At 40.4% G+C, this 12,514-nt stretch overlaps 1 protein-coding gene across 12 annotated transcripts in view; it reads left to right on the forward strand.

The window, feature by feature from the left end:
• The window catches only part of LOC136843290 (zinc finger CCHC domain-containing protein 7-like), a 111,445-nt gene that overhangs the window by 79,610 nt on the left and 19,321 nt on the right, over positions 1-12,514 (forward strand). For 3 of the 12 annotated variants that reach the window (XM_067111483.1, XM_067111480.1, XM_067111478.1), the window contains exons 1-2: positions 6,185-6,562; positions 6,899-7,164. The exons of 1 other annotated variant lie outside the window; for it this stretch is intronic. The gene's annotated coding sequence lies outside the window, so the exon portion shown is untranslated. Of the gene's footprint in view, positions 1-6,184; positions 6,771-6,898; positions 7,165-12,514 lie in introns of those variants that run through there. 8 more of the 12 variants (XM_067111487.1, XM_067111486.1, XM_067111482.1 and 5 more) reach the window with 8 other exon arrangements.

Here is a 12,514-nt window from a genome sequence, read left to right on the forward strand (position 1 = left end):
ACAATACCTACCTTTCGTGCAGAATTAACTGAAACTTGACAGTATTAGATGTTTCTCAAAAGTAAGATTTGACTCAAAAGTTACACACCTAGAATAGTTAAAGCTCCAGACGCATTCAGCAAAGTCCCATCCACCTGAAGGGGAGGATGAGGTAGAATATCTGTGCGAGATCTGCAAATCAATAATTTTATCATTTTACCGGAGTTCAGCCTCATACCCCACCAACTACACCATTGACTGATCCGGTCCATGTCCTTATTGAGGCTGAGGGCAGCTTCATTTCTCATAAGTGGAGACTTTGCACACCCACAAATGTTTCATCGTTGGCATACTGAACAACCTTGTAGTGGAGCGGGATAATGGGAAAAAGTGCAAATGTTGATACAATTAACAGATTTGGCATGAGAACTCTTATTATCCCCATAAATCAAAATCAACCTCCGGCCACCTCAATGTTTGGCTATTTCCAAGATGGCTGACACTTTTCCAAAATGGCGGCAAATTTGCTTTATATTTCAAATATTTTCATTTCATAAGTCTATAAGTTGCATACTGTCCATATAATGATTGAGAATTTGTATTTTGGCATTCTTACTGTCATGAAGAGATAAAGTGAACTCATCTTTCCAATATGGCCACCATATGAACACCATATTTCCAAAATGACCGCCAAAGATAAAAAAGTATGTATCTCTTGAGAGAAACCAATATGTTTTGTGTATCAGTTAGTTTCAGCAAGTGCAGCTGCAGAGAGCTGTGTAGTTAAGTCCAGATGTGTAGCACTTGCGCCTGCCATGGCATTCGTTTTTTGCAGCCACACTTATTCACTTCTTGGCAAGATTTTGCTACTGTTGGCAAGTCTGTCTAAAACGGAAACCAGGTGCCATCAATCTGTTGTCATCCCCAGTGTCTTGGACTGGGCAAAACTGGATGACATACTAAAGACTGGCACCAAATGTGCCCTGCTTGAAGGGCAGCTCTCTTGCAATGCTCTCTAAGAGCAGCCCTTGTAGGGGGAATGCAATCATAAGCTCTTTGCTTTCTTGCAAAGAGATCAAGACTAGGCTCATTTACATTTTTATACGAACTGCTTTTGTCGTACATTAGCACCATGAACTCTTCAATAATTTGCAGGTCTTCATCTTCTACAGCGGCTGGTGTTGAACTTAGTTTGGTGAAGGTGGGTATGGCACGCTGAAACACAGTCCATGTTTGCCATGCAGACTTCTTCCCCTTTCCATGAAAGGCAGACACCGTGTCACACCCGGTAAATGCATGGAAAAAGGAAAGGGGTCTTTACCAAATTTAATCCATAGTTTGTCCAAACCCGTTTTCTCTATGCTAGATACTGCTATGATGACAATGTCAGTGTCTGTACTGCATATGATTGCACTTGAGATATCTTCATGCTTTGCAGCATATGCAGCATGTAAAAGGACTCTAGTATCTGTCTCTTCGTGAGTGCAGCCTTGTAGGTCAGCAGTGTCTTGTTCAGCTTTGCTACAAAGTGCAGCATCCCCTTTAGTGACAATTATGCATGATGTATCATCTGCTTGAGATGAAATGATTGTGTCTGCCAAATATGCAAATAGTTCAGTTTTGTTGTGGTCATTCCTGAGGAAGCTGGCCCAATTGCCAGTAGTTTTCGCTGTGCTAATTACTCTCCGGCGAACTCCTGTGCCTCTATGTTGTCTTGTTTTCGCTTTCATACTGTCTGTCCTATACACATCAAATCCAATGTGTGTTTGCTTGTACTTCTGTATGTGCTTCTGAATCTTGGATAGGCCTTCTTTAGCATAAGACTTAAATGTAGACCCCTTGGTTGGTCTCAGAGCATTTATAAGAGCTGCACCATCCATTATGATAACATCAGCGGTAGGCTCTTTGTCAGGGATGTCTGATGCATACTGTTCTAGTAGAGGCAGCAGCTGTGACTTGGTGCCCTGATGGTGGGCAATTTTGATTTTCATATTGAAAGAATTAATTTAAATCACACTGTCTGTTCTGGCATGATATGAAGAGGCGTGAGAATAGATTACAATCATCCTTTATGGTTTGCAGTGACTGTTTGCCCTTGGATTCTGTAGTAGACATCTTGCGACTGAACAAGAGAATTTTGTTCTTGTGTACTGGCTCATAGAATTTGCTGGGTGTCTTGAGCCTCTCAACAAAGTTTGTGAATTGTGTCTGTTCAAGGCCCTTCATAGATCCCAAGGATTCACTTACTTTGCTGTGCATAATTTCATGACTGTCTAGCACAATCAGATCCAATGAATCTTCCTCAAAAGGGTTACGCATTTCTTTGATTACTTTTGCCAGATTTTCAACCATTTCAAGAAACCTTTTCTGCACAGTTTCAGTTTCATCATGATGCGTACCCTCAGATTTTGGATCAGCATCACTTCTAGTCTCAAACTCAACGATCAGGCGGCTTACTTCAAGACCAGCCACTGTCCACCTTCTGAGAGCATCTTCATCTTCAAATAGGCCAACGGCTCCCCCATCTCCTTTCACATGAGCATTATTCTGCTCGTGTGCTTGGTCTATAGCCATTGAGGAAAAAGGCCGAGTGGTTTTGTGGACAGTGAAATTTCCCTTTGTGAATTCATCAAATGTGTCATTTTGGAGAGCCTCCATGTCTCTCAAATGAATTGAAAGCCACCTGGCATAATGTGCATGGTCCAGGGCAAAGAAGAAAGGAATGAGTTCCTGCAGCACATCTTTGTAGAGTTGGAAATTAGACTCTCGGTATGACAAACACTAGAAGTTCTAGCTGAAGCACAAGATTCCAGAAGTAGAATTGGGGACACTCTGATTCTCGTTTTCTGATCCAGCTTTCACAGCTTAGCTCAATTCCTTCTTCTGCTTCCTGGATATATGCCATATAGTTAGCTTTGCGCAGCTGATATAAACTGCAAGCTGTCACCTTGTGGGCTAGACATGTCTTCTTCAAATGTGAAGCAGAAAAACGAATCTGCTGTTCCAGGAGTAGCTATTTCTGCTTCTGCAAGAGCACCAGTCCAACCACTGTCTTTCAAGAGATCACCCAGAATTTTGAATGCTGCCATTTCTATTTGCAGCCCTCCAAACATAATAACCATATCACCATACTGCAATGGCCAATCCCATTGGATTTGCTTAGCAATTGCAAATAGTGGCTGATCAACTGCTAGAACTGGGGTTTGGCCAGGATTGAGAAACTGTGTGGTTGCTCTTGCAATATCCATGGCATGTTTTATCATTGCAATTGAATGAGCTGCCTCTTGAAAAAGAGGCAACATTGATGACAAGCTTATTTCAAATGGGGCCTGTCGCTTCTGAGAAGTGTGATGTGCTGCCCAAGATATGGACACAGCATTTTCACTCCTATCCGACAGACTGACTCTCTCAAGCCATCCATACTCAAGAGAAAGATGCTTTGAAAGCACAACCTATTGGTGTCCTGCACTTCCACTGGATGAAGGGAGGGGATTCTCGTGTTTAAAGTGAGCAGGAGGTACATTTGTGTAATATTCAGGAAGAGAAGTACTTTTTTTGACTGTTCCACTCTGAATGATTTGGGCCAAGTTTCTATCCTCAGTGTCATCAGTGCTCGATGCTGAAACAAAGATATGGCTGTCCCATGGAAGGATATTTGTGCAGTTGTGGCACTTGGATTATGGTTCAGATTGTCAACAACACAAGTTGTAAAGAGCCCTTTTCTTAGTGTAGTGGGACAAACTACTACTTCCTCCACAGTCCTTGTTACAGCTGCTTCTCCTAACCCTTTAGTCAAATCCAGAACCCTATCATAACTGATGCTGATTCCATGGTGATGGAATGTATCAATTAATTGACACTTCCTGGTTTTTGCAAAGACCAGGAGACCAATATATATTAGAAACGGACGTTCTCTTGACTTGGAATGTCTGGAGAATGTTGAAGATGCTGGATTCTTTCGATAGTTGAAGTGCTAAAGTTGTGCTAAAGCTAGATCAGTAGATGATGTTCCATATTTAAGTTGGGATTTTATATCGCCACCATTTTGTAGCACACTTACAAATTCCAACAAACTTGGTGGCACAGATTCTCTTCTAGTGTCTGCTGTTAAGGTTCCATCAAATTCTATCTTATGTTCAAGCATCTGTTTCCTCAATATCTTAGCTGCTTTGGCTACGATTAGTGCATCATTGTAGTCATATGCCGTGGCTAGGGCTTCTCCCATTTTCCTTTTGTAGGCAAACCAAATTTCTCTTCCCTTTTTAAAGTCCTCCAGTTCTGGGATGCGGGCAAGTATCTGTTCTTTCAACCGTGTTTGGTGCACAAAGGAAGCATCAACAATTAGCTGTTCCAGTCTTTGTTTGTACAGATCACAAAGTTCTACCATTGTAAAATAGCAGCACCCATCTGTAGTCAACTGCTTGTCTCTTATGTACATCTCAAGCTCAGCAAAAGCATGGGCACATGCCTCTTGTCTGTACTGCATAATCATCTCCAGTTTTCTGGGAATTTAGCCAGGCCCCTTCCCTGTTGTACACACCTGTCAGACAAGATGAGTGATACATATGTTCCTGAGAAACAATATCTCCAGCACTAAGCTTGGCCAGAAGTTTCTCATCTAGTAGGTTGGTGGCACATTATTGCAGCTTTTCATGTAAAGGTAATGTCATGGCCAATCGTAAATCTTTGATTGGCACTGGCTGGTCACAAATAAAACATATTCCTTCTTTCTCAGTCTTAGATTCTTCCGCATCTTCTTCATCTGCCTTCTGGCTACTACTTGTGAGTTTTGCTGATGGGGCATCATCTTCTTTTGTCTTACACAATGACTTCCTTTTCCTTTCTAGTTTTGTTTTGAACTTCAGCATGCATGATTCATATGTTGCTTTGTTATTTTCAAAGGTCTGCAGAATTCCATCACCTTCATCAAGCTTTTTGGGATGAAATGGTATAGGCATTGCATTTAACTTATAGAATTCAGGAATGTTTGTAGCAAGGGTAACATAGCCACCACCAGATGCATCAGCTAGTCTTTCACATGTGTCCTCTTGGCACAGTCAACAAAGCTTCCAGTTAGTCGTACTATCTCCCTTCAGGAAAGATGTTGACTTCCAAGATTGTCCTGCCATTGCTTTTGTTCTATAGGCCGAGGGTTTGCCCTTTTACCACCTATATAACATATATGCACTTTCAGATATGGGATACAACTAAGCTCAGATATGTCATAATCCTACCCCTAGCCCGGTCATTCATCCAATGCTATTTAATTCCCGTGTGATCTATACACCATCTAGAAGACTAAAGCCCCATCTTTCTTGGCTCGTCTCTCCTGCGCTGGCACATCCTGTCAATTCAGGTGCAGCTGTTAACTTTGAAGTGGGGCTAGCTAAACAGCATTTGGGAAACTACTAACAAATCTCTGCCATTAGCTAGCACTGAACCCCATGCTGAGTTTCACAGCTATAGTGTCAACCAGTGTGCTCTGGTAGTACACTGACACTACACTATTACACTAAGCTTATTACCCATTTTTTTCTAAATGAGGATGAAAATTAATTAAGTGGGGATTAATTGATTTCTAATCTACACAAAATGAACTGATCAGGTTGAAGTTACCCCAAATCCATGTATTACCTGACCTTTAGCCTCATATGTGAGCTTAAGTACCAATTTTTGGCATTTTGGTGGACATTTTTGATATAGTGACAGCCATCTTGGATATTTCTATGCAGAGAAATGATGTATCTACATATATAAAGGCTTGTTTTTAATATTTTAATATAAACTGGGAGTGACTTAGGGATTTGAATGTGATTAATCAATTAAATACCAATATTCAAATATCCACAGGATGCCATTCTGAAAACCTGTCGGCCATCTTGGAAAATGGTAAAATTTTGTGGCTGGAGCGCTGGAGGTTGATAATGAGACCAAGGGACAAGAAGAATAGTTGAGCCAAGTTTCATGCTTGTATCACCATTTGCACATTTCCCCTATTTTTTTTTTTTTTTTTTTTTTTTTTTTGTAGTTACCTGCTCCACTATTGTTGTTCTGACACGATATACAAACCTGAGGTCCTTTATATTAGGAATTACTTTCAGCGAAGCTGGAATCGGCCTTTGAACTTTTGAACAAGGTGGTTAGGCAGTTAACTACCGTCCAGGAGGCAGGAGTCTTGCCTGCCCGGATGTAAACATAGCGATTTGCTTTTGGCCATCGTGCAAAGCGGACGTGTTTCTCGCTCCCTGCCCTGACTGCTGTTGAGCTCTTTTCCCGGTGGGATCTTTTCTTTTTTCCTTGCTTTGATTGTTTCGTGTTTGTTTTCATTATGCAAGCTCATGAAGGAAATAAACCTCGTAAGCCTGCCTTCGCCCAGCGCGTGTGTCTGACCTCGATACCAGAATAGGCCTATTCATAGCGGAACCATACGCCACACATTTCACAGCAAGTTCCTTCATCATCAACTTCCCCACCGCAATGTCCCCAGGTTGCTGACTGTCTCTCGATTTGGGGTGACTCATCTTCTCCAGTAGTTTATTAAGTGTTCCATCTTTACATGCTGCTCCGATAATTATGAGATAATGTTCGTATGATATTTTGATCTTCCCTTTACTTGATTTAATTTCTACATTATCTATTTTCTCTTTTTCCATCCTCCTCTTCGTATTCACTTTGAGCATCGCGCAAGTCAGGCATTTTTCACAGACACGTCCTTCCCGCACGAAATCTACTCACATTCCTTTACATGAAACGAGAACGAAGAGGAAGCTAATAATTTATAATTTTCAGAAGTAAATAAAAATCTAGAAGGTTTTTTTACTTTGTTGCTCAGCATACAATAGAATCGGCCAGCTAGTTTCGTGTTGCAGCCGCAGGAAGAAGTTAAAGTCGAATTAATAGCCAATATGTTTATTTTCAGAGACCTGTATGGGAAAGAAATTGAGAATTGGAAAGAATTTATCAAAATCATATGGGACCATCGAAAAAATGAATAAGCACAACCATGGGGAAAGAAGTGAGGAGCTGTTACATAGGAAATTACGTTGTACTATTTCTAGTAACTGGCGCATGTGACGTTGTAGTGCTGTACGTCGAGTGTGCAAGGAAATAGTCGATCGTAATTTCGTGAGTGAGTATCGCTTACTTACACATAGGCTAGTCTGTTCTGCAGCCAGATTTCCAACGGTAAGTTGAATTTTAGATCATAACGTATAGATGGTAGGAGGTAACCCAGCCTGTTCCATGGACGTACAGCCTTAGGTCACCTAAGGCCAGCATAGCCCAGGCTATGCAACCTTGAGTTATATAATTATCATTTGGTCTCGGCTACCTTTCGGGAAATGATCAGCGATAATTTTTATTTCATAATTGTGCCCAAATGTAGGTAAAATTTTATTTTAAAATTTTTCGTATGTTTTAATGCGTGCTTTGAACATTTCTGACCTAGGCCTAGCCTAACCACTTCTAACCTAACCTAGTTAAGTTAGGTGTACATTAGTTTTACGAGACCACTGAGCTGATTAACAGCTGTCCTAGCCCTACCTAGGGCATGATATTAGTTTGCAAACATTCCATGAACTTACCGTACGCTAAATGAGAATTAAGCTCTTTGGGCTATATTTCACTTGCTTTGTTCTCCCCCACCCTGCTCCCCACTGGTTCTCCGAATTGTAGGATATAGCCTAGGCTAGGCTATGGGTGGGTTCACAATCTCTAAAAGTACTCTTTTGCTAACGAAACAAATATCAGAAACACTCGCTCATAACGCATTAAAACAATAGAAAATTATATGTTGAAGTCCAAATTGGAGGCATGGTATCAAGTTGCTGACCAGAATATTTACTGCCTTTGCTTATGTTTTTGTTTGTGTTTGTCTTTTTTTCATGTTTATGATATTTACTGTCTTTTAATTATGTTTACATTCATCCATAAGGGGCTGATACTAAACACGACACCCATATTGCACATAAACTGGTAGTTACCGAACCAGAGGGGCGCTGAAGTATTCTTCAGTTTTACCCTAGGAATGTCTTGCAAAAGGTGAATTCAAAATCAGAAATAGTTGAAAGGTAGATTGTCAATTTGGTACTTTTCCATAGGAAATGCAGGGGACCCAGTAATTGAAAACTGACAGATATAGGCTGTTAGTAAATATATAAAGTTTTACATCATCTAAATCCATTGTTGTTTTCAAGGTGTTCTGCAAGTTTTATGATATTTGGGAAGTGATAGCTGCATGTAGCACATGTGCTCATGATGAGTACTTTTGTCGACTTTTAGTCTGCATTAGTTACCTACCTTTTTCAGCCAGTCAAAACTGAATAAATTCTTATGCCTAAATAGGTTACTTTGGTGTTTTCTGACTTTGGCTGTTTTTCATTGTACAGTAGTCTTTTCAGTTCATATGGCTGCTTTATCTGTAGGAAGTGCTGGTGAAGTAGTATTGGTAATACTGCAATGCATAAATTCCTATCTTTATACATGAATCACAGTATAGGCTTAATCAGTCTGAAAAATACACAGTTTATGCATCTCTTATTTCTTAAAATCTTCAGTTGGAAACCCATATGAACAGAAACAACAGAAACCTAAAAGAGATCCAAAGGAAAATCAGTCTGCAAAGGAAGAAAACTTACAGGAAAAAGTGATAAATTCTTAAGTACAAGGGAATAGAAAGTAAAACTGATACTCCTGAATTCAGGAGATGTCAACTGAAAGCAGGAATGAATTTGCTCCCTGCCTAAACGTTTGAACATCAGAAGACTACACAGTTGCACCAACCAAACTATTCCACATTTAGCTGTAGCCAAAATAAATTTCCTGTCAAACAGTAGTATTGAACCTGATACTAGAATACAACACACTGTTTACAGCATCAGACTTTCTAGTGTTGTGAGCAAAAATAGCTAGGTCAGGTAGAGAAGAATGCAGGGGATGTTGTTATTGTAGTACATTGTATGCAGCAAACATAATGGACTCACTTTATGCCACTACTCAATATTAAGAGTTGGCAAAATAAGCTTGGCTGAAGAAAAAACTCTATCCAAGAGGTTGAGATGAGAGTCAGCACCTGATCACCACACTGGAGAATAGTACCCAAAGCAAGGAAGAAGAAAGGGATTGAAATACTTAGGCACATTAGCTTCAAGAAGAAAAAAAAATTTCTGCAAGATACCAACTCTTTGAGAAACAAGGTTAGAAATATTAGGTATATGCTTCTAAAAAGTCAATTTCTTATCAAAAGTTACACCTCAAACCTTAAAAAGGATCACTGACATTTAAAACCATAATCTTCTTCTTCTTTATCTTCAGCTTTTCCCATCTTTATATGGGGTCGCTGTTTGTTATTAGTCTTCTCCATCTTCTGCGATCATGCACCATTACCTCACTCACGTTCTTCTCCTGCACGTCCCTGTTAACTGTGTCTCTCCATCTTATTCTTGGTCTACCTCTCCTCCTTGTTCCAGGCACTTCCATATTCATGGTTCTTTTACATACAGAATCCTCCTCTCTTCTCATAACATGTCCAAACCATTGTAATCATCTCTGTTGCAGCTTCTTTGATATTTCTGTAACTTTCACCGTCCCTCTTATGAAGTCATTCCTTATCCTGTCTCTTCTTGTCCCTCCGCACATCCAATGTAGGATTCTCTTTTCTGCCACTTCCATCTTTCTCTCTTGTGCTTTCTTCATGGGCCATGTTTCACAACTATACATCAACGCAGGTCTGACACTGCTCTTGTATATTTTTCCCTTCATCTTTACATTAAATCATTTGTCACATAACACACCTGATGTTTTCCTCCAATTGTGGTTCACTTCCTCCTCCATCCCTCCACAATCAGTGACACACGACCCAAGGTACTTAAAGGATGTAGCTCTTTTTACTTCTGCCTGCTCTAAGTTGATGCTTCCCTCTTGGTCTCCTCCATTCATCCACATATATTCAGTTTTTGCTCTGCTTATCTTTAGGCCTCTGTCCTCCAACGCACTTCTCCACAACTCCAATTTCCTGTTTCCTGTCTGCTTCTTCCTTACAAGTGGTCACTAGCACTATGTCATCTGCAAAGAGTACACTCCAAGGCACCTGATCTTTCACTCCAGACACTATCATATCCATTACCGTATCAAAAATATAGGGACTCATGGCAGAACCTTGGTGGAGTCCAACTTTCACCTCAAACTTGTCTGTTGTTCCCGCTGAGCTTCTTACCTGTGTTGTTGCTTCTCTATACATATTTACAATCCTCACATATTTTTCTGAGACACCTTTTTCCCTCATGCACCTCCACACTTCTTGCCTAGGCACTCGATCATATGCTTTCTCAAGATCTATAAATACAAGATGTAGTTCCTTTCCTTTTTCTCTATATTTTTCCATGGCTTGTCGCAATACAAAGATGGCATCTGTTGTCCCTTTTCCTGGCATGAACCCAAACTGTCATCCCTTAGCCTTGCCTCTGTTATTCTTTCATAGAATATCATGGCATGTGCCATCAGCTTTATGCCCCGATAGTTGGCACAATCTTGGATGTCCCCTTTTTCTTTGTAAATGGGGACTAGCAGGCTGTTTCTCCAGGCGTCAGGTATCTTCTCAGGCTGGTAGATCTTATTGAACAAGTCCCACAAGATGTCAATCCCTCCTCTCCTAAGCACCTCCACACCTTGACTGGTATTCCATCTGGTCCCACTGCTTTACCTTTCTTCATTTTACTTAGTACCCGCCTCACTTCTCTCCGACTAATCCTGGGAACTTCTCTTTCATCTGCTACTCCATCGTCAATGATATTCCTGGGTTTTTCTTCAATTTAGAAGATTTTCAAAATACTCTCTCCATCTACTTTTAATTTCCTCCTCTTTTGTTAGAACCTTACCATTTCCATCTTTAATTTGCTTAATGTGTGTGAGGTCTTTTGTTGCTTTGTCTCTAGCTTTGGCTATCCTGTGGATGTTTCTTTGGCCCTCCGGTGTGTCAACATTCTCATACAAATCATTGAAAGCAGCAGCCTTGGTTCTGGCAACTTGTTGTTTTGCAACTTTCTTTGCTTCTTTTGATATTTGCTCGTTTTCTTCTGTTTTGTGTTTATCATAGTTCTTTTGGGATTCTTTCTTTTTCTTGATCTTGTCTTGTGTGTCTTTATTCCACCACCAACTTTCTTTATCTTTCGGGGGACCTTTGCCTGATGTTTTGCCTAAAATTTCCTCCCCATGCCTTAGGATCACATTGCTGTTAAACCCACCAATCATTTACATCATCTTCCAACTTTATTTCTCTCAGAACATTCTCCTTAAACCTAGATCTCAACTCCACATTTTCTGCCTTCTCTAGCTCCCACCATTTGATCTTAGGGTTACTTTTCCTCTTTCCCTTTGTTCCTTTTCGAATTGAAAGGTCCACAACCACCAGCTTATGTTGTTGGCCAACATTCTCTCCATATATCACTTTACAATCCAATTCTTCCTTAAGGTGTTGTCTCCTACAGAGCAGAAAATCAATTTGACTCTCTCTTCCACCACTTCTATATGTCACATAATCTTCCTTCATAAAGAATGTTTTAATTAGTGCCATATCAAATGCCACTGCGAAGTCTATAGTGCCTTCGGCTTCTTCGTTCCTCTCCCCCATTCCTAGTCCTCCATGGATTCTTGAAATCGCTCTTCTATCTGTACCTAATTTAAAACCATAATATTCAAATGCAAATCAGGATGAAAAGACAAAAGTGTTCTGGATCGACTAACTATCATATTTTGAGTTTTAGAAGGATTAAGCTTCATTTATATCAACAGTAGCAGTGACCAGATGATTTATAAAGCATGAAAATGTAGGTTAGATCAGGCCGCATCCAGTAACAGGGATGTAACCTAATCTAACCTAACCTAACGTGCAGTGCCAGGTCCTTACTTGGTGTGGGAGGCTTTGTCCCCTTGGACTCCCCTCCCCCAATCTGATCTGTACCATATTTCATTGAGTAAATTACAGAGATCCAACTAATCTTCCCCAACCCAAACAAAGTTAGGAAGCTGGATCCTTTCCAGGTTGGAGATATATGCTTTGCCAACTGGATCTCAAGCTCATTCAACCCAACTTAGGATTCTACTAATCATAAAAGTGAAAAACAGAAATTCATCTCGAGCAAACCTTGCCCACTGGGCCCTAACTGGCGTGTGTGTACATCCCCTCCTCCTAACCATTTCCCCCATTAGCACTGCACACAGCATATTCGTTGTCTTGAGGTTGGGAAGTACATGGCTAAAAGGCACACATTTCCTCTTTTCTCACTCCCAATCCTGGTCATTTATTCTTCAGCAAAGTTTGTTTTGTTGGGGAGAGGCTTTTACCAGAGGAAGGGGTTATCTATCTTCCAGATGGGTAAAGGGACAGTTTACATCTTTTGTAGTACAAAATACTGTGCTGTTTAAAGTTTCCATCAGCACTTCTTACCCATAAGGCATTGTGAATTGTTATTGAAACTGGGTGAGTGAAAAACACTCACAGTTTCATGAAAATGTTAAGTAAGTACTGTATTATGTGACA

The sequence above is a fragment of the Macrobrachium rosenbergii genome, chromosome 11 (genome assembly GCF_040412425.1).
Source record: "Macrobrachium rosenbergii isolate ZJJX-2024 chromosome 11, ASM4041242v1, whole genome shotgun sequence".
Taxonomy (NCBI): domain Eukaryota; kingdom Metazoa; phylum Arthropoda; class Malacostraca; order Decapoda; family Palaemonidae; genus Macrobrachium; species Macrobrachium rosenbergii.